The following is a 24,972-nucleotide window of genomic DNA, read 5'->3' as shown; positions in this document are numbered from 1 at the left end:
TGTATCACAGGTCAGTTTCGGAGTGGCAATGTTAAAAGTATTTCCCAGATTGGGAGTCAGAAGAATAGTGGTAGGACGACATCCTGCTTGCAGGTCAAGCCCTGGTACAGCCATTCAACTTGATATATCCATCTTGCCCCAGACCAATTTGATAAATCTGGGGAAAATTCCTACACCCATAGGCAGCATAACAAGGTCACCAGAGGGAACAAGTCACACCACTTCAGCAGACACCAAAACAAATGCCCAGAAACCAAAGCTAGAGGTGCTACAGCATTTCCAGGGAATATCTTGGCCATTTCAGCAAGGGCTGTGTCATGCTACAATGGCAGGTCCTGTATTCCAAACACTGATTCCCAAATGCTGTTATAATGGAGTTTTGAGTTTAGTGTAGATAATTCCTCATCTCCCCTCCCTTCCAATATTGGTGGCTGGCACAAGGAAGTGAAAAGCACAGGGTTTTTAACAGATTAATCTACTCTATTGAGAGGGGGAAATGTTTTCCATAATTTCAGTCAGCATTATAAATAATTAAACAGTAATCAAACATTAATTGATACTTTCACCCTATACGTGCAGAAACTACTGAAAGAAAATGATACCTGCAATGGGGTTCTGCACCAAATGCCACCCTAAATACTCCCTAGCTACAGAGAAGGCAAAGAAAATGTCAAGTGTGTTTAGCTCTTCTGTAGGAGCAATTTGGGAAACTCTTCCCAAAAGCAAACTAACCAGCCTTTATCATGCTCCAAAAGTACCAAAGGGTTTCAAATAACCTATCAGAAAAGAACTGAAGAACACATTCAAAATATACTACCACAAAAGGAAGAAAAGCCTGAAAGCCAATACCTGGGAAAGGTGTGGTTCATTTTAAATGCAAAACAAAAAGGTGATCATTGCAATCTTATCTCTGTTTGCTATTTGGTGAAGACTTTTCACATTTTTCCAGAAGTGTAACCTGGGAAAAGTTTCTCTCTTTATAAAGCGTGACTCCATTACAAATTCACAGAACAACATCTAACAGGAGCCATGGTAGTAAATTAATAAGAATAGCAGAATAATTATTAATCACACCATGGTGTCTCTGCCATACATTATTTTTAGCTCTTCATCTTTCAAGTCTTCAATGTTTCGTGTTGAAGCTGCCTTTGAAATTATGTGAACAGAGGCAAAAAGCAAGAGCCAAGCAGCCAATTTCCCCAGCTGCAGATGCTAATACCCAAACATCCATTCACACCTCAGAGAGCTGAAGGGTGCAGGTGATCCTGGGCATTTTACAAGCAGGAGATGGCAGTATTCACTTAATGTCAGCTGTCAGATCCAGGAGTCATCCAAGAGAGTGAATCCAAGTTCCAGCAAATAGCAGCCACAGCAGCCCCTCCTGGTTCTGCTTCACTTGGCCAGGTACCAACTGTCTCCTCACCAGTCATATGGCACAGCTTCAGCACAGGAACCACCCTTGAACACCCCAGAAGCCACAAAGGCACAGAGCTGCTCATCTTGATGGTATTTAGAGCTGTGCTGCTGTAGCTAAAACAGTGCTCCAAAGGAAATCTTTGGTCTGGACATACTTGTGGTTGTGCCTCATTGGTGTTCTGGAAGGACAAATAAAACCTACCCATTCCCAACATTTCTTGCATGACCTTAGACTTACCTGATAAAATGCTCTTAAAGCTGAAGAGACTTTATATAGCCAGAGAAAATATGTATCTTGAAGAGAGTCATAGCTGCAGTGGGGATCATAACAGTGAATCCTGAAAATTGCTGGATGTAACAAAATCTCAGATGGAGTAAGCAATCCTTAAAACCAAACCAATAAAAGAGTAACTCTTAGAAACACCAGCTGTTACTCAGCACATTCACTAGACCTTAAATAAGAGTACTCAGAGTTCCTCACAATCCCAACAGATTTATTAGAATCAGCAGCTCATCCAACAACCAAACCTCAAAAGTGAGAACTTCTAGGCAGACAACATAATTACCTGTAAGGATTATGGATTTCATAGTCACAGATAAACACCAGGTGATATCTCCAGATCTTTTTTGTAGAACAAAGAGCCTGTAGAGCTTTTTTCTCTGAGGAAAATATATGCTGAGGACAGGTGTGGGAAGATTACGTCTCTGAGTTGAAGAATCTGCCCCAGCAAAGCCTGTGTGTTTAAAAAGATGGTTAACCACTAGAATAAAATCTCCCTTCCTTTATTTTTTTCTTTTCAGTTTAACAAACTTCTTAAAATTTTTAAAGACCTGTTGAATTATTATAATATCACAATTTATAGTATAAGATCTGAAAAGCAAGGTTTTCAGCTAGAGTATAGTTTTACATTTTGGTCATAAATCCCTCAGAAAAGGAATTTATAGTGTTCATGCTGACACTCTCTTAACCACAGCATTGAAAAGTCCAACCCTGTCTTATATTTGGTAATGAAGTGTTGATTGCTTCCCCTGAAGAATAAAGGAAGGCATGAAAGAGAAGCCCATCCACTGGCTAGGCAGCCTCGTGGATATAATAAATAATGGTCACAAAACTGGTGCCACTTCCTCACAGCAGATACAGAGAAAAAACAGCTTTTGTATAGAAGACAGAAGTTGAAAATCTTTACCCCATCCATTGTAAGAAATGTTAAAGAGTGATTAGGCAGGAGGAACAAATATTTTAGAGACTGTCACAGACATTTTGTAGCCAAAGGATTTACTACCCACCACAGTCTCTGCACTCATTAGCAGGATGTATATTAACTCAGCTAGATTTTCTGGTTAGAGCTGCAAAACTATAACCAGATGTTTCATAAAGAAAACTTAATCTTCAAGGTTTGCCTTTATGAACTTTTCATCTGCAGGACTCAAGCTGATTTTAAACCTCTTAAGAGAACTCACATACTTAGAGTTGAGGCAGCAACAACTGCTGCAGTCTGGAGGGAAGAGGGGAAGGATGTGACTGTTGTCACTGGCAGAGCTGCCCTGTGCCACCCCAGCTCCTTCAGCTACTCTGGGAAGCCTTCATCATCTTTAGTGGCTCAAAGGGCCTTTGTAGCATGAAGCTGACCTTTGAGAGCAATGTCCATCTGTAGCAGTACAATTCAAGTAGTGAATTTCACTGATCCATCTTCAACACCATCACAGAGTGTGACAGGTCCATCACCTCCAGCACATCTTCTCAGCATAACAGAGCTCAGGCTCCTTGAAGAGAATCTCTTGCAGAAAGTATTCTAGAGTGTACTTGGCTCAATTCTTATCAGGGTTGCATTTTAATCTTGGCAAATTATTGTCACTTAATCATAATATTTAAAGTAAATATTGACTTAAAGTAAACTACTAAGGTCACTAGCAGGAAAGCTGACATGAAGGAAGGGAGGTTGTACTTGTAAGTGGCTGGCCTGGTGCCTGCTGAAATGTTTGTCTGAGTCCTCAAAAGTTGAGCTACTCCTCAGTTCAGTCACCCTGTCTCTTGTTATTTGCAAGATCTGCATTTAAAACATCTTCTGAGGAGTTACTGCCCACTAGCCTGATACACAAAATACAGCACTGTCCCTTACAATTTCTGTAACAATTTGCTTTTGTAGATGTCAAAACTATTTTTAAAAAATAATGGAAATCATTATATCACATTTTCAAAGGCACCAGGCCCAGAGGGTGAGGAGGTTTGCCAGAGATCTCACAGCAGTTACACGCCTTGGGCAGAACATTGCTTCCAGGTTTTATCCTAATGTCCTGACTTTGGAATGGCATTTCCTCATAGCAAAGTCCACTATGCCAGAAGAAACCTTTTCATTTATCAGAATTATACTTTCAAAGGGTTCAGTCAAGTGAAAACTCTGCTGTGTGGTTTGGGATGCTCAATAAAAACCTTTTAAAAAATACATGTGAAAATATTTCAAATAAGTGTCAAGTGCATTTTTTTAGACACACACTAATGGAGTTATTTACTCAGCATCTTGAGCCAGCTTTGACCACAGAAAACACCAGGAAGTTTAAAGGGCCTGCAATCCCACCTTCAGATGAAGAGTTAAATATTACAGTCACTACATCCACAATGATAAAATGCCAGCAGCTCCTTACCACTACTATCAACAGTGAGTTGATACCAATGTTACAAGGCCTCAGCAGAAAGGAAAACTGCAGAAGACTCTGCAGGGAACCAGAGAAAATTTTCTCCTGTGCTTTTTAAGCCAATTACATTAAAATATTTCATAAAAATAATGTGCTTTTGAGTGGGAAGGACTGGAGAAAAAAAACAGCATTTGACAATAGTTTCAAATTAAGCGAGTTGTAACTCAGCAAGAAGCAGTCCAGTTCTCCCCCCTAGGTAACTTTCAGCCTTTCATTCCTTTCCCACTTTCCCTTTCCCACTGCAGAGTAGCACCATGGGTGAGTTGAGGAGAGAAAAGGCTCTGTTACCATCAGCCTCCTGCTCTCACTCATCATCCCTGTGAGCCTGGAGAGGTTTAGGAAAGGGATCTTCAGGCAGGCTGGGCACAACAAGCAGGGCTGAACTCAGCCTTCAGCCACTACTCTGAGCTCATCCCAGGGAGCCCCAGGGGGGATTCAGTGTGAGCAGAACACCACCAAGGCTTCCCTCCATGGTCATTTTCCTTTTTCCTCCCATTCTGCTGAACTCTTCTTGACGTTGATCTTGCTACTGCTGGTAGAAGCTTTTCTGGGATCATAACACAGAGATAGGCCAGGTCTTTCTCTACTTTCTACATGGCTGATTGCAGGGATTTATTATTGTGCAAGGGTGCACAGGAAGGGAGGAGAAGTTCCTTGCATCTGTGCTCACTCATGCATAGATCAGCTTTAATCTGACCCATGCTACATCAGAAAAGTTTAGAAAAGCCTTCTAGTTAATCAAAGCACAAGAATTCTCTAGGGGTGGTGAGAGCATGCTGGTCCTAATGCACATAAGCATGTAGTCATGTAAAAATGCATGTCAAAATGTCACTAAAATCAAAATATGATTGAAAAATTAATGATACCCTTGAGTGATAATTTCTGAACAGGGATAGAATGAGAGATGCTCTACAGGGATACGCCTTCCAGATGCCTGTGCCTTGGAAAAGCATCCATCTGGTTATATCTCCAGGATCAGCACATTTGTATAGAATGCAAATCACTCCTGCAACTGCTGTTATCTTTCTGCACTGTAGTCATAACTGAGTGAGTCATGTTAAAGGGTCAAAACCTTCTGTTCCACTTTTTGTGATAAGCATCTTTTCAACATGGAGTGTCAGAGATCCTGTTTGCCAACAGATCAAGGTGGGAGCTGGTGTGGGGCATGATCTACAATCGTGATTTTTGCTAAGAGACTTCTGAGTATCCTGGGGAGCAAATTGACCTTTGTAGCTTCAGAAGAGCCTCAGTTTAGAAAAGCAAAGGGCCATTTTTCAGAAACACAGGCAGATATCAACAACCCCATATGGCTGCTGATCTCAAATACATATGTTTGTGTGTGAGTGTATAAAAATGAATATAGGTAAAATCCTATTGTTTCACTTATTATATTAAAAATAACACTTTCACATCTCCAAACAGATTATATTTGTGCAAAATTCAGAAACTAAACAATATGTTTGTAGACACTAGCTACAACACCTCTCAACCACTAACATTTGACTAAAAATCTGAACTTAGACACTCTCTGAGATGCTTTAAAAATAGACACAAAATTTGAATTCTACAGAGAAGAAACAAAAAAACCACCAACTTTCTTTCCATAGAAAATTTCTAACATGCTCTTCATTTAACAGGAGACAATGTCTAGAATAAAGAAGCCAGCAAAGTGAATTTAAAAATGCTTATTTGGCCTGATCTCCAGTTAAAAATATCTTGGTTAACTTCAGCTGAGCATCCAGGACTTGTGTGTGTTTGTAATGATTGTAAAAATGTCACACACACATACAAAAATTGTTTCCTCTTTTCTCCTTAGACTGGACTAATAATTTTCAAATACCACCCTCTCTTTAAAAAAAAAAAAAAAGCTTTTAAAATTTCCTTCATGATTAAGAAAATCTTTTTATATTGGAACTAAGCTACAGAATATTTTACAGGAGAGAAGACAAAAGCTGGAACACCGAAGGTTCTGCCAGGTAATTTAAACCCAACTGTGTTCTCTCCAGAACCTTTCTGGCACACATGGGGAATTATTTAACCCCATTTTTGCAAAGGATAACTGCCCTGCTGAGCCTCAAAGGCAGCAATACAGAGCTTACCTTTAATCCTGTGCAGAATAATGAGTGATACACTGCTGAGATTAGTGAGGCAGTGTCAAACGGAGGTTTCTTCCTCTTTGTACTCTGACTCCACCTGGGTAAAAGCGCACTGTTAAGACCCCTTAAGCATACAAAATCTCTAATCAAGTTTTCAACAGCCTAGGCCTTTTAGCTAATTTAAAAGTTAAAAGAAAAAAAAAGTTGTCACCTTTGATGACACTCACTTCTTTGCAAGGACAGGTTTTGTTACGGCTGCTGCTAGCAGGAGAAAAAAATAAAAGCAAAAAATGTTCTGAGAAAAAAGTGGGATACAAATTCTGAACTATCCCTCCCAGCCAGCAGGACTCTCTCCTCTTACAGCCCCCGCATGGGCTGAGCCCTTTTCACACTCACTTGTATCATGCGTTAATAGCCTGGCAATGTGTTAACGATGCCCCCACCTGAGATCAGCAATTCTAACAGTTTCTGATTGTCTTAGGCAAATTTCAAATTATTTCCCTTCTGGTTGCTAACCTTTTGGGATGCCCTTTCTGTCTAAGTTTTTTCTGCATCCAAGGGGTTTATAAATTATTTTTTTTACAAACACTAAGAATCTTAGGGACTCTGCTCGTTGAGCTTTTGGGAAAATGTCAGATATCTTTAATCCTTAGGAAGAAAAAATATCAAAACCCTGAGAATTGAAAAAATTCACATCTGTTTCGAATATGCATTTATAATTTATATGCAAATATTCGGCTTGTGTTCAGCCACTGCTGTCAGGAGAAAATGGTATAAGTGTGGAACCAAGGATTTAAAAGCTAGACCAGAAAAGAACTCCTGGTTTGTTACCCTGGGGGGAAATAGATTAGGACAAGGTTCACTTTGTTAACAACTGATAATTGGCATTTATTTTTTTATTTCAAAAATAATGAATACATTGAAGCTGAATAATACCGATTTTCAATTGACTTATATGCAAACAATAATCAGAATTTATAATTAGAGCTGTAGATAAATCTATTTAGAAATAGATACAATTTTAATAGATTGAAATGCAATACAAATATTTATATCAAAGCAGAGTTTGAATATGGCAAAACAGAGTTCATTTTTTAGACATTTTATCAAAACATGACACAATTTGGCAAAAAAGAAAATACAGAAAGATAAAAATAAAAAGCCATGCAGAAATACAACTGGAGAAGAGGCTCCTTATAGAACCTCTAAGGAAAAGAAAGAAAATCCTGCTCCCAGTAAGTGCCAGTCAGCAGCTTTCCCCTGGTCTGGCAGCACAGATGGAGGGAACACACAGAGCTGCTGACTTGATGACAGACATCTTCAGCAGGCTGAGAAGACCTTGGCCACTGCTGTGGCAGGAAAGGCTCAGTTACACAGCAAAGACAAGAGCTGAAGTTGCTTTTTGATGATTTCTGCAGCGTGACAACAGCCAGGCTTTAGCAGCGGGCAGTGCAATAGCAGCAGTGCTGCAGCAGCAGATGTTTTGCTAAGAAAATTGCCAGACAAAAAAGGCAGCAAAAGAACATCCTTGATACTGCAGAAAGAATATAAATAAATATTTCCAGCCTCCTACTACAGTGGACACCAGTGAGGTGCTTTGATGTCAGGGAGGAGACCAGTCAGCAGAACGAGAAAGGACAGGGCTGGAGGAGGTGATTTCTTCAACCCCTTGTCTGCCTCTGCCCTGCTCTGCTTTTAGCTCCCTTCTTCTCAAGAGCAGCTTACTACCCCCAAAAGATGAAAGATAAGGTCATTGGAAATGCAAGGTATTGCCAGACTGTGGCTTTTTTTTTTTCTTTATTTTTTTTAAAGAGAGGAAATAATGTGTGCAGAGCAGCAGTTGTTCATATTGGGTCAGTCAGGAAGTGTGGGGCTGAGAATTTAAAAGACAGGCATTTTTGTTTTGTGGTTCTCTCAGAGAGAAAGAGCATACAAGAAAACTTTTTTTGGCTAAAAAATGCAAACTTTGAGTTCACCTACAGCTAGCTGAGGTATCAACATCATGTTTCACTCTGAAGAATGACACTTTAAGTGGAATACTTTGCATCTGTGGCTGCATTTATTACAGAAATGCTAAATAGCTGACACCAGTGCTCCTTTGGATTGCAGCACAGATAATAGCAGAAGGAGGACAGGAAGACAATGAGAGATTATTATTAACTCTATTCCCACCAGAGAAGAGCTGAGGCATTACTTGGTTTCAAGCTGAAGTTTCACACACATCTTCATCCAGCATTTGCTGTGGAGAAAGGCACTCCCTGCTTCTCCTGTCCTCATCTGTCTCTTGCCACCTCTGCCCCAGCTCAGCCCGTGGAGATAAGAAAGATCTGAAAACACAAATCCAAAACTAACACTGTGAATACTGAAGGTAATGGAGAGAAGAGGATCAGCTGGAGATAAATCTCTACAAGTTACAAAACTGCTTTTAATTTGGCCATTCCTGGTCGTTACTTATTAGCATAAACAAGCTGATAATCTTTACTGCTGTAAATGGGCATGGAAAATTAATGCAACAGAACCACTCAGAAGCTCACAAGAGTAGTCCTTGAACAGCATAATTGGCTGAAATACCAGGAATTCAATCTGCATGTTACATAGTTACATCTACCTTCTGATGAGGAAGCTGAAAATAGAGACTCTGTAATTAAGCAAAGCACTGTGTGTTTTGAAATTCGTTAATGAAAAATCCAACCAGCCAGCAAAGAACTGATTCTTGTGTTGACAAAGAGAAAAGGAAAAATCTGTTGTGCCAAGATGTCTATGAAAAACTTAAAATACATTAAGATATATCTCTCTATATTAAGTTGATGTGACAAAAAAAAAAATAGAGTAAGAAATTTGTTTGTTAATGATTCACTTAAAAATTTTTTTTGCAAACAGGAAAAGAATCACCAAGCATGAGTTTTTCAAAAACCTCCATGATTATTTAAAAAATCGAGACTAATAATCTCTGTTTCAATATTCCAACAGAAAAGTTGAGAGCAGAGCTGCCTTGGAAATGCTATTTCTTGCAGACATATGTTTAGAGATATTTTTTAGACCTTCAGACATCATGGCATTATTTATGTGTGTGCTGAGAACAAATTTGCTGCCTTCCCAGGCTTGATCAAAAATGTTTTTAATCACTCTGTCAAAAATCAGGCTCTGCAGAAAAAATTGGATCAGCTGAAGAGAAAAAAAAAAAGCTGCAGTTTCTCCTCAGTGTGTGTGGAGTCCTGCACCACATTAATTCAACTCTATCTCCTTTTCATTTTTACTGTTAAAAGGAAAAATGAATGTTTGAGGGGTAGGCTGATCCTACCATCATAATAAATATGGTTTTTAATTAGTTTTCCCTCTGACTGAAGGAAACCAGCAGTCTTTCTGGATATGTTTTAGCTGAGAAAAAACAGGAAGAAATGGCCATACTTCTTGTACCACAGTGCTGGGTTACTGCAGATGAGAAGAGAGCCAAGCAGACTGACAATCCCAGTTGAATTTACAGGAAATGCCTTTTAAAAGAAATGACAGACACATTTTTAGCAGCTGATTTGCAACAATTTGTTCAAAAAGATACCCTAAAATCCCAAACACAGCCAACAGATCCTCTTTATTCTGTAGGGCTTGTTGCACGCCCTTGAGAACAAAGAGCAGAATAATAAACCAAAGGACATCACCGAGGCTGTGCTGTGGTTTTGCAACACCAGGTCACATCTCAAACCCCACCACCTGAGCTGCTGCTGTTGTGTGACCACAGCTGGGCCACCTGCACTCTCACCAGAGCCGTCCTGGCTCCTCTGCTTGTTCACATCACTGCGGGCAGAAACCGGAGGTGGGCTAAACAAAACTCCTGCAAAGTATCCAGGAGAAACCCATAAACTCAGTGGAAAGCAGTTGGCTGCTTGTTTTCCTTCCTTGTTTGCACTCAGATTGTTTGGACTGCAAATATGGTGGAGGTTGATGTCACAAAGGGGACAGGCACAACTTTCTGCAGAAAACACTGCACAGGCATCCCAAGAGAGCAGCAGCACTCCAAAACACTGAGCCTTTTTCAAGGGATCAGAACTCCTCGTTGCAATGGGAGCTTCCCAATCCTTCACCAGAGTCCCTGCATGGCAGCAGCTGCTCTGCCCAGCCCGGGATTTGCATGGCAGGACACATTTCCTGATGGGATTGCAGCCACACTCTGCTCTCCCCAGCCCTGCAACTTGCCCAGGCAAGTCACTCTGTGCCTCACCTTCCCCAGCTGCAAAATGGGCAGGAGGATACTTCACTTTGCTGGGATTTTGGATCAGGAATTCAGGTGGCAGTGTTTGTGGTGCAGTATTTGTGGTACATTATTTATCAACAAGGTTCCTCCAGCAATGCAGCATTATTACAACTAACATTGCTATTGTTTTACTCCAGATGGAATCTGTACTATCAGAAGTTATCTTGCTATACTTAAAAACTAAATCTGCACGAGTGTAGCACTGAAAAAACAATTTGTTATTCTGAGGCCAATATGCCAACCATATTTATTCATATCTCTATTTTTTCAGCTCCAGTATGATACAATCATGTTGGCAAAAAAGAAATATATTTTAAAGCATCAGTTGTTGATGGCAACTTTAACACCTTCTATTCTCCTTTCCCAAAGGCAAAGGATTATGTAATAAAAAGAAAGTCAATATTACAGCATTGAGGTTTGGAATTAGCAGGATAAACTGAATTTTAAAACAATCCTGGTCCTATCCTGTACTCACAGATAACAGAACTGATGATTTATAGGTGCTGCCACTGAGAATATAACACAGAAAGAGACTGCCAAAGTAATATTCCTATTTATAGGAATAAATATTTCCTATTTATGTCACATTATGTTTATATATCCCTTTTACTACACTTCCTCTAGCTAGAAGGCTGTGGTGTGTGGACCGAGTCTCAGTCAGGAAACTTGCTCCAGTTCCAATTCCACTCCTCCCACCTGGAGCCCTCAGCAAACCTTCTGGGAGCTCCTGGCTGCTGTGGTTTCAAGCCAGTGACCCAGGAACACCAGCAAGCATCTCTGCATGGTTCAGATTCCTAAAATTCTCCTTTCCCATCATCCATGCTACTCTGTTATTCATACTGGGGTTTGTGTGCATTCTTCTAGGACCATTTATGCCATCCTCCCTTTTAATGACAAACTAGTGATGGTTCAGTGAGTCCAAATGTCCCAGGTGTTTCCTTCACTAGGACCTTGTGCACTGCATTTCTACAAGCCATGCAGAAGGCACATCAGTCCTCAGGGAGAGAGGAGAGATGCCTGCTTTCCTGCAGGGAGCTGCAGGGCAGAGATGAAGGAGCAGCACAAGATTCACTGGTCAATGGTACTAATTTCCATAAGCTGCAGTGTATAAATCTTATCATGTGTGGGCATATGAACAGAGCACTAAACACAGGTAGGATCCCCATCCTGAGAATTACCCTTCCTCACCCTCTTATCTGTTCCTCTGCTGTGTCTAATCCTCTTAGGTTTTTTTGGTTTGTTTTTTGGTTTTTTTTGGGTTTTTTTTGTTTTTTTTTTTTTTTTTTTTTGCTCTGCTGCTTCTTCTGTGATACTACGATGCCACTCACTGCCCACATCCAGTATTAGCAGACTTTCTGCTCAGAATTCATTTAGGAGAAATGTTGCTCAGTGAAATTGTACAAGTTTCTGGCTTGGCTCCTAAGTGCCTCTTCATGCTACACACCCACTGGGTCTTTTCAACTGGTGTCTTTCAAAAGGGACTCCTAAGAGAGCAACTAAATCTAACTGCATCAGCAGAGTCACCTCCAGACACACCAACAGCCATATGCCTTCCACTGGATACAATCACACAATTCCAGTAGTTTTGATGTTTCAAAATTATTACTTTCCCAGTTTCCCAATGATTTTTTCTCAGGTTTTATCATTTACCTCATCCACAGAGGCTACTTACTGCCTGTTGATCTCTTTCTGGATAGTTTACAGCAAAGATGGATTAAAGATCAGTTTAGCTTCTAGCTCAGCCGTTTCAGTCTGCCAGCCTGACTTTCTCCCAGAGATAGGCCAGTTTAGCAGCTTATCTTCTCAAATCTGCTCTTGCACATGTGACCCATATTTGCATATGGCACACATCCCATGGGACAGCACGTTGAGTCCTTTGCATGCTGGAGTTACTGTCCCTTGTACAGCGAGCTTACTTGGGGTTTGGTAACTGCCACGAGAGCAGGCACACAGGTGTGCAAAACACTGCAGATCTCACCATGGGATTTACCCACTGGGAGTGAACAGGAAGAACAGTCTTGTATTAAAATTAAGCTTAAAGAAAATGAAAGCAAAGGTCTACAAATTTATAGCTAGAAATGGTACTGAGTGTGAGAAACTCAGAGCACTGGAGTTTCTCACAGCTGAGAAGCAGAGTCTATTCAGACTTTCTTGACAGCTAGAGCTATAATTTGATACTTTTATAAAATACAATTATTACTAGCAACAGCAGTAAGAAGACCCTAATGCAAGAGAAATTTTTATTCTTACCATCAGGTTGGAACAGCCTTCTTTAGTACCTATTCAAGGCAGGGCTCAAGGCTGTGTTTGATCTTCAGGATGAGTAATATTTTGCTAGGTAATGATTTGTTCTTGGGAAGTCTAGCTGATTAGCTTCCTGATAACCTTGGATGGAGAGCATTAGTGAAGAACAAAATGACATTATAAAGAAAGAAACCACTTACCAAAGAGCAGACAAGGACTCCCTGCCTGAACACATGCAGATGGATGGCTTGGCTTTTTAGGTCTGTATTTCAAATCCGTTCCTAGAGAAGCTCAGGTTTATTATTGAGCACGGCTTTGAATGTGACAAAGTCCAGCGACGATCAATTTTCAGTGTCATTACCGCGGAAAGGGTCATGACCATCAGCACCTGCCAAACTGCCCGCGAGCCCGCAGTGGCACGTGTTCTCTTCCAACCCGATTGTGCCCAAACCCGGCTCATTTCCCTTCCTAGACGAGCCATGCGAGGGCAGCAGAGATTGCGGGACGGGAGCGTGTGCGGGCTCTGCCGGGACACCGCGGGAGAGGTCCCCGGGTGTCCCGGCCCCTGCCTCGCAACCACAGGGACTCCTGCCATCCGTCCCAGACATCCCTGAGAGGAACCTGTGTCCGGAGAATCAGACGATTAAATAAGTCTCTCTTGAGGTCATAACACTTTTAAACTTTTGCGATGGATTCACCATCCCTAGAGGAATTTACAAGATGTGCAGATGTGGCTCTCGGATACGTGGTGCCGTGGTGGGCTTGGCAGTGCTGGGCTGATGTTTGGACTCGAGGATCTTAGAGGGCTTTCCCAAGCTGATTCCAGGATACTCACCCACCTACAGTGCAGAGAGGGGAAAGGATACAGAGAGCCAAAGCCTGTGAGCCACTTTCACCCCTTATGCAGAAAAAGCTCACACCGAGATTGCGGCTGCACCTGACTCTGATTTCCAAATCAAAGTCTGTTTGATTGGGTGACACTCAGCGAAGGAAACGCTGTCATTGCCACCCTGCGGGGCCAAACCCCAGCGCTGTCGTGCAGTCGCCAAGAGATGGAGCCGTGCACCAAATCCCAGCCGCGAATAAACGGCGTCCAAGGGCTTTTAGCTCTTTTTTCTTCCACTTCAGCCAGGTTGATCCTAAGGCTCCATCCAAAGTCAGCTGATGTTTCCAAGCAGCGATAAATCAAGCAGAAAGCGCTGACGGTAATGCTGCTCGTTATTGATCGGGTGCTGCAGGTGATGTTCAGGGGAGGGCTGGCCATTCCCACCATATCCCGGCTAATAGGGTTGCTTCGGGATACAGTCAGGCAGCAAGGCCCGAGCTGGTGAGACAATGCTTTGGGCTTCTCTTCTGTGTCTGTGTTGGGCTGCCCTGATTACCCTCGTACCTCTCCTAATTACCCTGGCTCGATTTGGAGGCTTAAAGAGGGCCGAGCAGTTTGAGTCACAGGCAGGGCATGGAGAGGCAGATACAGGTGCTTTCTCTAAGCTGCCTCTTGACCCAAAACTCTTTTCCCCGTCAACTGAAATCTTCAGCTTTTCCTGCAAGGGTACATTCTGCTTCCTTGCACCTCTTTGCCCAGGGCCGTGGTGTTTACTGGCTGCCAGGGTGGATGCCCTTCTTCAGCCAGAAGATGAGCCAAGCTTGTTTGCAGGAACTGGAGGCACAAAGCATCCAAACACAAATCCCATACATCTGTCTGTAGCTCAGGCAAGGACGGGTGGTTGTTTGAGACTGCTCCAAGCCAAGCACTGTGATTTGGTTTCATCTGGACCATTCCACATTGAAATAGCTGTTCCATTCCTGGTGTAATTTTCATGAAGGAAAATTTGAGAATCTGTGAGATATTAATTCTGCAGGAACACTGTTTCCCACTGAAAAACAAACATCTTGGGAAAATTCCCAAGAAGATCTGAATAATACATTTGTAACACTGATAGGCAACCCCTGTGATCATGTGTCTCTCATTGCCTGGGGTCTATTTAAGCTCTGAATCCCATCTGTGATGCACAAGGATGGCTACTGAACATCCCAATAAGAGAGTAGTGATTTATCTGGAAATTCATCCTACAATAATCTTTTCTGGTATTTGCTGTAATAAAGGGAATATTGTCGTTGATTACCTCACAGATATGTAACTTTCTGCTAGCAAATCTTTCACAGTAAGGTTATAATAACATCACTCTTCAGCATCTCTGCCAGATACTCAACTCTTTATTTTCTGTTCTGTCATATAAGCTGAGTAATTGATATGCCTGTTCAATACAAAAGGTGGTTATTATATGTTTCAAGAAAGAGATTTGACAATATCTGCCTTGTAAGAAATACTGAGTCGTAGAGAGGCAAGGCAAAGGAAAATACTGTAAATCAAGAGGTGACAAGGCAGTTTTCAGATGGAAGATTAGAACACTGTTCGGGGTTCCACAAACAAATATGTTGAATTATAGACAAAAAGCCACTTTTTAGCATTTGTCCCCTGTTGCTGCAGTCCTTTTAGGGACATAAATCCAACTGTAGTCAAATCATGTCTATAAACTAAATTCCAAAATGAATCCATAAGTAGAGTCTGACATGGAAATGCTTATTATTAGTTTGATTTGTACAAGATGTATAGATATGAGTTCAAATAAAAGCAACATTATGGAAAAAATTACGTCAATTGCAGTTTCGTCTGAATAAGGACTGCACAGTATGAATGTGTCCCAAAATAACACATCTGCAGTGATCTAAGTGAAGCTTAGCTAACATTCCCTGCACTGTGTTTTTACACAGGTAATTCTATGTGACTGCTTAACCCCAGCTTTAAAACAACATTGATTTGACAAATGGATGGGGGAGAGCCCCTTGCTCCACCCAGGGAGAAGGAGCAGCGGCTGCCTTCCAACCCGTGCCACACTGCAAGTGGATTTGTTGTAACTGAGGGACTAAGAACCCTTTGCTGTTTGCAAGTGCCATCACAGGTCTGCCTCCAGCCACCCAGGCAGCAGCCAGGCACAAAATGTGGAGACTTAAATACAGCAAGAACACGAGGTGGGAGAAACCCGTTTGGACTGTGTGGCAATGCAGTGAGGGAGCTGCAGAAAGGTTCTGCCTGGGTCTGCTTTCCTGCAGATGACCAGGGCAGGTAATCCCAGGCCAGCAGGCAGGATTCAGAACACAAACTATTAGGGGTTGGGTGCCAAGAGCTGATCATGCAAACTGCCTTAATCCCCCTGAGGAGAATGCCTGAGCACCGTGGGAAAGAGCAGCTCATCGTGGACAAACATCCAGTGTTGTCAATCCAATGCTGAACTCCTCTTTAGAGGCTCACAGGATAAACCCACTCTCCTTCTGCCATGCTGTTCTGTCCTGTTTTCCAGGGCAGGGCTGCTCCACCAGCAGCCAGCTCCTGGGCCACCTCCATGGGGACTACTCTGCTGCCCCTGGACATCACCATGCAGCCCAGCAGTCCTTGGCAGCCACAGGCAGCAGGGCTTATCCTGATCCTGAGCAGCTCCTGGCTTTTGCAACATCACAGAGGAACAGAACACCAAGGCATGGGAAGAGAAATTCATCCTCCTTCCAGCTTCCCCTTGAGCATAGATGTCATTTTTTAGTCTGTGACTGGAAATCCAGACCCTGATTCAGAGAGCAAGGTGAGATTATTATTAGCTCTCAATTAAAACAGGAAGATCATTGCCACTGAAGAGGGAAGGAGACATTCCCTGTCTCAGAGCAGCCCACCTGGGAAAGGAAAAGCACCCTCACATTACACGGGGGAGAGGAACGCACGTCACTGCTCTTTTGAGGCAGCAGCTCGGTAGGAGCCTGGTGGCAGCAGATGTGATCCTTCCTCTAGAGGAGCTGCTGAACTGTGAACGTGCAGAAGTGGATTTCCAAGCCCAGCAATACCTGCTGCCTTGAGTGACCTACTTTTTTTGCACGCTATGTGAATAGGGTTAGGCAACAGCTAATTTGGTGCTGAAAACTGAAGCATTTGGGTGGCAACAATTACCAAGTGTCTGGTGAATGCCATGGCAAACCTCAGTGCCCTTGAAAGGGGTTCCTAGGCTATACTACATTTCACTCCTATGCTTTGGGAACATGTCCAGCAGGAACAAAGTGCTTTGCTAAATTCAGCATAATCATTCAAATTCATGTATCAGATCCAGCAGGAGTTTTGCTTATTACTGTGAGTGGTAGTTTACCAAATGTACTGTTTTTAAGGTTATCTCTTAAATCACAAAAAATGAAAAGCATTTTCATGTTGAGCATCCAAGCAGTCCTGTGCATCCAGATGAGCAAAGCTGAGCGAGTGAGGCTGTCAGCAGAATGAACACACCAGCACATCCAGCTTTCCCAATGGCCTTGCCACATAGCACAAATAACAGCAGCTATGAAATCCCTGTGCCACCATCACTCTTCACTGGGTCCTGTGCTAGCAGGTGTCTCATGATTCCTCCCTACCATTATTTCTTTTCATCTGGGTCAGCAAATGCTCACTTATATCTGTACTCATTTATATTCATCCCTAGTTGAGTCTTCACCGAGATTTTAAGTATTTGTCACTCATACAGAGAAGAGAAATAAGTTAACAAGTGAATCACTCATTTGGACTTTGCATTAGTTTCCCATGCCTGTGCTAAACAACTAATAACTGTTTCCAAAGTTGGGATTCAGTATGATATTTCAGTATATATATTTCAGTATGATATGATACTTTGAGTGTATGCAAATTTTAATTTTTTAACAAAATCTGATTTCTTGATACATTGGCCAATTAAATTAAACAGGTCTCCTCAAAATTAACCCCAGTTGCCAGCAAGAAACTTAAACCTAATAGTTGCAGCTCAAAAGCCTGGTGTGTTTTACCTCCCTTTTTTTCCCAGAATGAGATCCTGGCACCCTAATTCACAGGCACCAGAGCTGATCTCCACAGAGAGTCGCAATCAAGTCAACTCTTTCTTTGCAGCACAAAGGAAATCACATTTCTTTGAAATGCCGAGGAAATCTGAATGTGTGTTCCTGTTTAGCATGATTAAGGTGTCACATAGCACTCCCACGCACCCCGACACAGAGAACTTCTTGCCGGCTGCTGATGTCAAAGCAAATCAGCTGAAAACACAGAGGGGTTCTGAGAAACACAACTAGGGCATGCCAGGCAGGCTGGCAACGAGCTACCCTGTGTCACAGGGACTGGGCAACCTCAGGGACCACCCCTGAGGCAGGGCACAGGATGGGGACAACACAGGAGTCTCCCCTGGCCCCCCAGCATGTTTCTAACACAGGCATGGGGCACAGATCTTTCATCATGTAGAAATTTCTGCTTGTGAGCTGCTTGTTATAAAACCCTGATAATAACAGTGCATGTATCCATAGCAATTGGGAATCTCTCCAAGGGGTGCACTGCTTTGCTTTTGGATTTTCCCAAAACCCTCTCTGTGTGCGCTCCATTTTGGTCCCAGTTATGCAGGACATATCTCTTTCTATGCCTGTTCTGTCTCTCATCACCCTGATGATTCCGGCTGCCATCCTCTTGCTTTTCTTCAGCTCTTTGTTCTGTATATTTTTGCTTGTGTCCTGTGGTTTGTCCACTATTAACATTAATAATTTAGGAAATTGTCTGCTTCTGCTGAAATCAATTCCTGTGCTACTGCTGCTAAGTGCTGGGCCTGGGCCCAAGTGCTGCTATGATGGGGACCAAACAAAGGAAACAAAATGAAATGAGAATGGAGGAAAACAGGTGCCTCATCCTTCAGCACCCTGTGAATTTAGGTGGGGATGCTCAAAGCCTAGGAAACACTAGCACCAATTTTCAGTTGAAATGCTTTTTTTCCATAGGTGTCCCTCATATGTGTTACTATCCTGGTGCTGGAAGAATTTGGCCTCAGTGCAGGAGCCCCACAAGGTCCATCCCCCAAGGCAAAGCCGCTCAGACACCGGCAAAGGAGACTGACAGTGGAAAATCCATCACCCTGTGCCTCTGCAGCTGCTCACCTAATGAAAACTGTAAAGAGCCAAAGTGCTTGTGCAAAGCTAGTGATAGAAGTGGCTCTAAGTGCCATCAAACCTCCATCACTCTGCCAGGGTCCATCTCCCAGAGCTACACCAACCTCACGCAGAAGATGCCATCCTGGATGGTGACTCATTTCCCTGCAAGTGGCAGAGGAAGAAAAGCACCATGTGCCTCAAGCTGGGAGAACCAAATTCTCCTTATTTCTTTCTCTGGCACACACAGCTACACTGCTGAGGGCCTCACGTGGGGAGACTGCCAACAGCAGAGGGCACGGACTCTGTCTTGGAGACACATTTTATGTTCTTAATCCCAGGACTTTAATAGGGAGAGAGATAAATAACAAGATAATGAAAACAGTGATTTGGAGACCAGGTATGCAGACATTTTGACTAAGGGTGAGAGGATAAATTGATCTGGTATAACATCACTGAAGCTCAACTCTCCTCCATGCTGTTGAGCCATGCAGCTGGGCTTTTCTGTCCTTCCTACAGCAGCATTTTAGCAGAAGGACTTTTTTACTGTTTTTTTTAAGTAGCTGGATTAAGACACCACCCCCAGACATAAGCAGGCTGCAGCTGTCCCCTGAGGGCAGGAGAGATTGGATGACCAGAGGAGGCCTTGTGCCAGGGCTGGGGCTCAGCTCCCAGCAGGAGCTGCCAGTGCCCTGCAGCTGGACCAAGCCCTGGCACACCCTGGGACCAGCAGGAATCCTGGAAGCACGGGGACAACAGCACCACACAAATCCCACTGGCACTCCCGAGGAGTGGGCATGGCAGGAAGGGTGTGGACACCCAATGCCTCCACTTGCCTCCTCCTCAAGGGCTTGGCTGATGTCCCCTGAGGACCACAGGCCCGGATGTTGGGGACCCAGCGCTTCACTCCTCAGCTGGATCCAAGCCATGTCCTTACCCTGTGCTGGCTGCCCACTCACACACCCAACAGGCAGAGAATGTGAGGACACACTTCCCATACCCACCAGAGCTGGAGGTGCCTGCAGGCTGGGCAGGAATGTGGTGCCAGTCGTGATGGGTTAGGGCCAGAAGCCAGTGCAGTCACATAATTAAATAATGAGAGCAGATTAGGCAATCCCTGTGCTTCACATTGACAAGGCTGGAGGAAAGAACAGAACATGTAATCAAATGAGGGGGGGTTCTTTCTTTCTTTACTTACTTTGAAAGAAAGACAATATTACAGCACTGTAAGAGGTGGCATAGTATGCACTAATTGTGCTGCTGGAGATATTTCTCTCTTGCAGGTTTCAGGATCAGACAGATTTTTATTAAAGCCTAAGGGAGAAAAGAACTGGAGGAGCTGGCATTCACTGGGAATTAAGCCCCCAATTACTTAATGCTTATTCAATAGCTTCTGCCCCTCCATTTGGCTAACCTGCCTAAGAACACATTCACTTCTTCACATCAGCAACCTGCAATCAGAAAAATCACCTGTAATCCACCTCCCTCCAGGCACAGACCGATAGCTACACAGTCTCAATGACAGATCAGGCTAAATAAAAAGCACAAATCCACAATCTCCTATCAGGAGATGGCTAAGGCTTCCTTCTTTTGATGATTTCTGCCAAGATGTTCCTGCTGAGTCACTGGGTTTGCAGAGCCATGTGCTGGAGGGAGCTGCCAGAGCTGACCCAGGGGCTGCTGCTCCCTGCAGAGGTTGAACAGGAGCTGTAAGGAGTACCTGGGCATTTTCCTTGGGCTTTCCTGGCAAAGCTGCAAGCCAGGATTGGAGTGCAAATGTACTGAAGAAATCATCTGACTGGTACAGGAGGTTCTTTAGCTGGATTGCTTCACTGGCTTAACAGGCAACTAGACATCCACTTATTCAGATCCCCATTTTTCCAACCCAAGGATGTAATTTGGTGACTCACCCCCATTCAGGTACCAGTAATGATAGTTGGAGTTTTTCCCCAAACAACTGATTTCAGATACATAATTAATTTAGACCGTGTTAAAAAAATATGCTCCTGATTTTTGTCTCTATGGTGCTAAACACATCACGTAACACCTTCTGCAGCAGTGACCTGGCTTACCCTGGATTTGGGAATCATCCAGCCAAGTGAGGCTCTCTGCTTTTTTGAGCCACCCTTCTGAAGTGATCTGCAGAGAAACTACCTGCCTGAAAAGTGACAATCCCAGATTGCTAATAAATGTCCCCAGGCTTTAGCAAACCTGCCAAAAACTCGATGGACTTAGTGCAGCATCTCTGGTTTAGTAAAGACCTGCAACATGAAAGAGGGCAGGTACCCCAGGCTGCAAGGGCACTTGTGGTGTACATGCAAAGAGACATTTTGTCTTATTTGGGAAATTGCTGGCTAAGCTATAGGTGACACCATTCCCTGGCAGTGTCATTCGTCCTGACACCTTTTCAGTGGGAAGGCAGCTCGTCACGGCCGAGATGTGTGTGGAGTTGCCTTATTTACTCTCCTGGGGTGGCATGAATCAGAGTTGAAAAGTGCAGTATGTTGAAGTCAACCCATATTCCCATGATGTGAGAGTGTGAGTCACTCAGCAGGGAGATTCTGCCAGGGTCCCTCCTGGACGACCCGGCAGTGTTAAACACGCCGGAAAATCCGCGGATAAAAAAATCCCCAGTGACGCACAGGAGCCGAGTAGGCTCCGTGCCTTTTTGGGGAAGCTTCTGAAACGCCGACGTTTCCTCTTGATCAATAATCTGGTTGGCAGAGCAGGGCTTTGAAGCAATGCAGAAAGCTCAGCTCCCTGCTCACACGGCCACTGCTGTTCCTCTCTGGGAAGATGACGCGCGGGGTAACCCCAGGCGCAGGCAGGGGAAGGATTTCTCTTGCACATCTATTTAAATCTCCTGGAAGAGCTGCTGCTTACAGAAAAGATGATGCAGGATGTGAAAGAGCTTTCTAGGGATGGGCAAAGAAAAATTTTTTAAAAAGAACAAGTCCCATCCCAAGGTCTTAGAGGTGATTTCAGGTTTTCTCCATCATCTCCTTTCTCCCTTCTGTCCTCATTAAATACCATTTGTAGGATTATCATGGGCTGCTTACAGCAGCAACTCAGCTGGAACATTCAGACGAGGTTTTCTTGGCCTTACACCCCATCACTCTGATTCTTCACTTACCAGAGCTGATCCTCCTGCCCCTGAATCCATCACTGTGAGGACACCACTGTCTCAGCGATGTTTTCCATGCTGTTGTCCTGATTGAAAATACAAGGAAAAGCCACTGACAAGAACATTTTCAGATAAATATCTCATTAATTTCAACCACAGGCAGCTGTGAGTCATTTCCCTTTGACTACACTCCTCTCCTGTGACCAGAAATCGGGTAGAGGAGGTCTGGTACTGTGTAAAATTCATAATTATTTTGAAGGGATATCAATAAATTGATAATTATTCTCAAAAATTTAGGCCTAAAAAAATCCTTCATTTTCTCAAGAGATTTGTTATTGGTTAATCGCCTTTGCTCCTACCACAGCTGTGGGATAAAATTAAGCCAAATTTTTACTGCGAAACTGTTGGACTCTAAAGACTCAAGCAGCAGGTTGGGCTTTCCTTGGACCACAGTTCTGCCTCCTGGTAACTTGTGTCTTTTTCCCCCAGAATAAAAGTGGCATGAGGAGATAACCCCTGGTTATCTGTAACCCCTGGTTACCTGCTCTGCTGCTGCCTCAGTGCCCTGGTTGGGAGCACCAGGCTGGCTGCCTGGTGCCATTGGGATTTGGCAGCTCTGCTTTTCCCTTCCTTTCCTTCCCTTCCCAGCAGCTGGCTGGGCTCAGGCACGGCGTGGCTCGGAGCCTGATGGATCGCAGACCCCGCAGCCTGAGCGCCAGCAGTGTCTCACATGCAAGATGTTTCTCTTTTAGACACATTGCTGCTTTTTTGTTGGTTTTTTTTCTGAAATAACAACAGCTTGACCAAGACCTAAACCCCTTCTAAAATCAAAGCTAGGGCTGTACCTTGGAGTGCAGACAGGCAAGGACACAATCCCAGGTGGGGTGGGACAGGGCTGGCCATGGTCACATGTGGAGTGATGCAGTGGCATCATGTGACACAATCCATCACTGGAGCCTTTGGGCCTCTACTCAATACCCACTTAAAACCACAAAACCAAACAAAGATTCCCAGACTGCTATTTAATCACTGGGGTCTGCCTTAAAGTGAGCTAGAAAAGAACATTTTCCATCAGCTTTCGTGGGATTTGGGTTACATATTTTCACTGGAGATGAATTCACAGCAGGACAGAGCCCTCAGCCACCAACCTGGCTGCCACCATGTGGAGAGGTCTGTGGGGTCCTTCTGGGCTGTCTGGTCTGCTGTGGGAGCACTGGCCAGGGTGCTCACACTTGGCCAACTATGGCATGGCTTCAGCTGAGCACAGCAGGACTTTATTCAGACCCAAACCTCTTGCCAATTATTTTTCATTTCATCACTTCACTCACTGCTTGTTAGCCCTGGGTTCACCCTGGTGACTAATGACTGCTCTTGTCTGAATTCAGTGCATTTCTAGAGAATAACCAAACTTCAGGAGAAGCTTCCCATTTGTACTAACGAAGAGGAGGGAAAACGTGATGGTGGGGGAGGATAAACACTGTTGTCATGTCATCAATTTCCCTAATTCTCCTTGGGGGTGGTCTCTGACGCTGTGGGAACTCAAAGAATTTTTACCTGAATCATAGGAAAAAAAAATTACCCAGATCCAGCCCATGCTGTGCTGGGACACCCTCCCAGCAAAGGAGTGGCCACAGATGGGTTTGTTTCATGCTGCATTTTAAGACATGGAGGAATGTAAAATATCTCACCCACCTGCTCCTCCACAGCTACCCCTCCAGCCACTTGCTGCCTTGAGGCCACACCACAGCATGTCCCAGCAAAGGAAGGGTCCCCACACCAGGCTGGGCTCCCTGAGCACGGTGTCAGCCCAAACCAGACCCCAACACCCAAAGCAACTTCACTCATGAGCTGCGGGAAGCCAAGAGCTCTGTTTGGCTGCCATGAAGACATTGGAGCCCATCAATGGACAGCAGGTGACTTGTGATGTGGCAATGGACAGTCACAGAGCCACCACGTCCCCATGTCCCTGCTGATGGCAGCTCTCCCTCACTGTCCCAACATGAGCTGGCACAGCAGTGGGGGCAAAAATGGACAATTTCACCCACTAACTTCCACATGGGACAGGGAGCAGGGTGCAGCTCAGAGCCCCTGGGCAGCAGGGCAGGGAGAAGAGGAGGAGGAGGAGGGGGAGGAAGGCCCAGGACCGCAGTGGCTGGTGCTGGAGCTCGGGCGGGTTTCCTTGGCAGCCGCAAGCTCAGGGCACTCACCATACCTAAGTGAAGATTTTGTCACCATGGAAACATTGATGTCATCAGCTCTGCAGCAGCCTCAACCTTAGCTGCAACTTTTTTCTCTTTTTCTTCCCCCCACCCTGGTTTGGGGGTTTTTATTTATTTATTTGAGAGTTTCTCACAGGAGATCACCCTGGTGCTGGGCCTGACAAAGCATCCAGGAATGTCCACTAGCCCAGACCTTCCTCTCATCATTTGGGGGTATTGGGGAGCCCCTCGTGGGCAGCACTGGGGTGGGGCTGCATTTTGGAAACACCTATCAGGACCATGCTCTGCTCTCTGTGCACTGCCCCATTTTCCCTGTCCTCATAAATCAGCTGCATTTCCAAGAAAGGTGGAAGCTCTCAAATGTGAAGGAGGTGACCTGGGCAGAGGCTTGGCACCGGGGTCCTGCAGCTCTCACCGTGCAGGAACACAAACTCACTGTCACAGGCAGAGCCACCACCACTCACTCTCCTGTCAGGAGGAGCCAGACAGACCCCCAAAAGAGGGAATTCCACATCTCCATGTAGTTTGGGTTCCTGTATGAGCATTCCATGGCCACGCGTGGCTCTGGCTGCGCAGTGGAGCTTTGCCCTTGGTGCTCAGGGGAGGTTCCCCCGAGCTCTAAACCAAAAATCCCTCTGACAATGACACCCAGCACATTTTCTGAAGAAAAGAGCTATAAAGGAGCAGGACCTGGCATCTTTACCAGGCTTGAGCAAGGAGCCCCAGCCCTCTGCCAGCCTCTGTTCCCAGGATGGATTTCATCCTGTTAGCCACATCCACGATTCCCCCAGAGCCTCCTTTAACTTATCAGTTAATAGTGGACTGGTGCAGAAGTCTGGGTCAGACTGTTCCAGCCAAAAATACTCTACTGAGTTCACTGCAATGTTAAAACAAGAATTTCACCTCAGTGAGGGCAGGAGCAATGCTGTGTCTGAGCTCAGCTGTCCCTGCTGCCCCTCA

General features: G+C 44.2%; 1 long non-coding RNA gene across 1 annotated transcript; it reads right to left on the bottom strand.

Annotated features, from left to right (window-relative positions):
* Window positions 1-1,889: 1,889 nt before the first annotated feature.
* Window positions 1,890-13,282, bottom strand: LOC108962103 (uncharacterized). Its single transcript, XR_001990623.3, has 4 exons — window positions 12,900-13,282; window positions 8,401-8,533; window positions 6,210-6,303; window positions 1,890-2,150 (listed from the first exon to the last, which is right to left on the bottom strand). It is a non-coding gene; the product is annotated as an uncharacterized LOC108962103 (long non-coding RNA).
* Window positions 13,283-24,972: the final 11,690 nt, after the last annotated feature.

The sequence above is a fragment of the Serinus canaria genome, chromosome 11, assembly GCF_022539315.1.
Source record: "Serinus canaria isolate serCan28SL12 chromosome 11, serCan2020, whole genome shotgun sequence".
Taxonomy (NCBI): domain Eukaryota; kingdom Metazoa; phylum Chordata; class Aves; order Passeriformes; family Fringillidae; genus Serinus; species Serinus canaria.
This window is presented reverse-complemented; position numbering and strand designations above follow the sequence as displayed.